Raw genomic sequence first — 4614 nt, forward strand, 5'->3', positions numbered from 1 at the left:
ATAAACAGAAAAAGTGTGACATTGTTTCATTTATCTCTATGTACAAGGTCATTTAGATTTACTAACCATCTCTCCAAATTTGGGGAATTGCAGAGCTGTCCAGATCCTCTGGCTTATTGTGGTTACTGCTTAAGCACTTAAATCGTCCTAGGCACATAGGTGCTGATTCTGAGTTAAGCTGGCCATACACTAGTGCTATTTGTCCACTTTTCACCTGATTTTACTAAATCGGGCAGAGAAACCTGGTAAAAAGTGGCCAAATCACACGTGATTGACATCTAATCCAATGCGCGGTCTCGTGCTCATCAGAGTCTGAGATCGGACCAGCTGTACGTCCGACCTCCGACTTGGACTGCCTCCCAACATTGGCCAATGGGAACGCATAAAATATATTGTATGCAAAAGGACTGCGATGCTACTGCCTGAGAAGCTCCCAGGTGGCTCAAGGGGCATCGAGTGCGGCTTCACCCCTCGGAAAAAATCACATAATGTATGGGGGCCTTTAGAAGCAAAAAATAAATGCAGCAAATCAGCTGTGCAATTTAATGCACCCGGGGGTCATTGAAGAAGAAAGCAGCACCGTAGACAGGCAGTACTGCAAGAGCCCATACCTGGTTAGTAACTATGATCATCTTAAAGGATCATGGCCTGATGGGGTCGTCGCGATGGGGAGGTGGGAGCCGGTGGTGGCGATGAAGTGCATTTAGAACAATTTCACTTTTAAAAAAAATACCCACAATCTATACTTCTATGTCTAATTACATGTATTATATAAATATGTTTTAGTCTAAAAATGACTTAATACTGAATATATCCTACATGACCCGCAAGATTTCTATGCAAAGCATCACTGGGAGCTCTGGCAGTAGCATTTACAAAGAAAATAAGCTATAAAGACAAACTTTTAATATAAATAAAATTAATTTCAGAAATGTTATTTTATTCATATAAGAAGAGTTAAGAGCATTGCAAAGAAGTTAGCTAACATCAGAGGCGCCACTAGGGTTGGTGTCACCTGGTGTCCTCCACCTGTCAGGCACTAGAGCACATTGCAGAGGGCAGCTCCCCTTTGCATTACTAATTGCATATGTTAGTACATATGCAATTAGTATCAGTGCAATAGGTGGAAAATGTACAGTGCTTGGTACATCCCACCCACCGATATAGATATATATGTATACAGTGCCGATGCATGGCACCGGAGCACCCCAGGTGCTCACCCGCTCCACGGAGGTCACTTCATGGCAGAGTATGCGGTCAATGCTTCACTCCCCTGGGGGGGTGCAGCCGCTTCCCTCCACGGTGGGGGGGGGGGGGGGGTCGAGTTGGTGGCGGGAGATGCGGCGCAGGGGGGGGGGGTGTTAGAGATGCGGCAAAGGCCACAGCACCTATGGGTTTCTTTTATGGTATCACCACATGACCTCCTAGGCATTTATTGAGATGCTTACATGTGTTTACATGAAAGCGTTTGCATGAACACGTATAAAGGTATCTTTATGAGATGATAAGGATGCTCACACTGGGCTTACTTGTATCAGTTGTAGACAAGCATATAGCTTTTTCTTTGTCAAATCCTCAAAGTGGCATCATATACCCATAAGGAAGAGAAAGAAAACTCATGGTGCAGATTTGATAAAATACACAATTTATTTGAACAATAAAATGAAATAAAACAAGTAAGTCCACTCAAAGCTAATGCTTTGACAGCTAGTAGATGTAGTTTAACTTACTGCCAACAGATGGCAGTGTAAGCCCGCTCGAAGCAAATGCTTCCAAAGCTAGTAGATGTAGTTTCACTTGCTGCCAACTGATGGCAGTGTTTCGGAGCCACATGGACACGAGACATATATACATATATACTTCCTACAAAATGGTTGTGCGTTCCAAAAGTCAGACAAGTGGAATGCAAACCACCTTATTAAGCATTTTTCTATATTTTCCCTGTATATTTTCAACACTTGTAGTGATAAGTTTCTCACCCACACTAGATAGAAGATATATTTCGATATCCACATTAATAGAGTATGTTTAGGATACTTTTGGACACGTTTCCACATACACATATCAACGTGAAGTATGTGACTTAAGTCACTAAAATTACATACATTATATACGTCACCAAATATCTACCTCACATTTAGTATATTTAAATATCACTATATTCACATATTTGTAATTATTTATTTTTAATTATAAGACACAGGAAATGAGGTCACCACCCATTCCCTATAAATATCCACTGCAGAGTCACATTCACTCACTTGCAGTTTGGTTACTGAGGAGAGCACATGCACAGAAAATAAGGTATAATTATTTTTTGACAAGTAATAATACCTAAGAATTTTCTAAAAATGATTCATGTTGATTCATATAAATACTTGTATCACAATGTTCATAACTATGTATATTGTTTAATAGGGGGGACCTTTCTGTTGGAAATTTACTGACTACTCCAACCAAATGGGGATGCAGTTGATTTCCCGGCGGTCGGGATCCCGGCAGTCGGAATCCCGACACTGGAATCCCGACCGCCGAAATCCCGAAACTTTCTCCCTCCGTGGGTGTCCACGACACCCATAGAGGGAGAATAAAATAGCGTGCCGAGCGTAGCGAGGCACCGGGCCCGCTGCGTGGCGAGCGCAGCGAGCCCGCAAGGGGGGGCGATCCATGTCCCCCCCTTGTCGGGATTTCGGCGGTCGGGATTCCAGTGTCGGGATTCCGACCGCCGGGATCCCGACCGCCGGGAAATCGTATCGGATCCACCAAATGAACTATCCATTAGTCTGAGGTATGAAGCTCTATCTTCCACCTATGAGAATCCATTCAATAATTAAACCTTATACCCAGGAATCCCTTTTTCTCTTTTTACCTTGTTTATAGGTCAGGGATTCATTTACCCACCTTCCTGTCACAATATAAGGATAATATTAAATGAATCTAAAATTCCGCAAAGGGGTCTATCCATTGTTCCCGCCCAGACGGGTAGGTACCTTATGAGAATATTTATATTCATATTCACATTTTTCTTTACTTCTATATTTTTTTATTTTCATCATTTTCACCTTTATAAGGATATAAAATATGAATTTATAAATATACCATCTATATTAGGTGTCAAGCGAACTACCTCCAAAGGGAGATAAACACACTAATTGAGGAGTGTCTACCCGCATATAATGATTTTAGAAATTACGTCTTATAAACAGGTATATAATGAAAAATATATTAAATAACAAAAATTATGTCTAAAAATCTAAAATCTTTGTGCCTAAATTTCTAGATCCAGTAGTAACTATTTCTTGCCCATTTTCATTAGAAGCCCCTCTAAAAAACTTCTAAGGAAATCCTTTTCATATGAGCCATATAAAGAAATCTTTCCCCAGTATTCCTCCACGCGCTATACACAGAAATATATATGAACAATTGTGCGACTAGGCTGCCCAACCACAATGCTCCCAGAGGGCCAAGGGAACAAGTACCACAATCTTCTCCCCAATAGTGGTGAGGCGCCAATCTGTCAATGTACAGTTCTTATGAAACAAACAATTTTCAAATAATGACGAAAAATTCATCCAAGCAATTGCTTTATTTGATCCTTCAATAGATAGTCATAAAACGGAGAAACGTCCCAACTCGGTTCGTCTTTAAAAAGACTTCATCAGGGGAATAACAGGTACAATCTATAAATGCAAACATTTCTATAAGTACATATAATAATATATGCGAATAAACAAGGTTCATAAAGGACTAAGCAAGTTTCCAAAGAAAACCTTTTAGGTGGAAATATATTTTCAAAAAGAGAAAAGAAGAAAGAACAAGAAAAAGGTGGTGGTGATCCATATGTGAAGAACAAAGAAATATATACCTTCTGTTTGATATAGGATATCCTATTATCATATTAGAGGTCCTGTACGGTCCATATTGTTAATCCTACTGAAATTATAATGTGATATATAAGTGAAATAGAATATATTATTCTTTCAAAAAAATATACCATATGAGGGATATTAACCCCTTCCTGACAGAGCCAGTTTTTGCGTTCCTGACAGAGCCCTTTTTTTCAAATCTGACATGTCTCACTCAAGTGGGGATAACTTTTTTTTGCTTTTACTTATCCCAGTGATTTTGAGATTGTTTTTTCGTGACACATTGTACTTCAAATTAGTGGTAAATTTGGGTCGATACAGTCTGTGTTTTTTTGTGAAAAATACCAAAATGTCGTAAAAAAATGGAAAATTTAGCAATTTGCAAAATGTTAAATTTTCTGCTTGTGAGACAAATAATCATACCACTCAAAATAGTTAATAACTAACATAGACCATATGTCTACTTTATGTTTCCATCATTATTTCAACTTCCTTTTCATTTTTTTGGACACTAGGAGGCTTACAATATGAATAGAAAATTCTCAAATTTTCAAGAAAATTTCAAACACTGATTTTTTTAGGGACCAGTTCAGTTCTGATGTGACTTTGAGGGACTTGTATGTGAGACACCCCCATAAATGATACCATTTCAAAAACTGCACCCCTCACAGTATTCAAAACAGCATTTTGGAAGTTTGTTAACCCTTTAGGTGTTTCACAGGAATTAAAAGAAAGTGTAGGTGAAATT

This window comes from Crinia signifera, chromosome 6 (genome assembly GCF_055691185.1).
Source record: "Crinia signifera chromosome 6, ASM5569118v1, whole genome shotgun sequence".
In the NCBI taxonomy this organism is placed as follows: domain Eukaryota; kingdom Metazoa; phylum Chordata; class Amphibia; order Anura; family Myobatrachidae; genus Crinia; species Crinia signifera.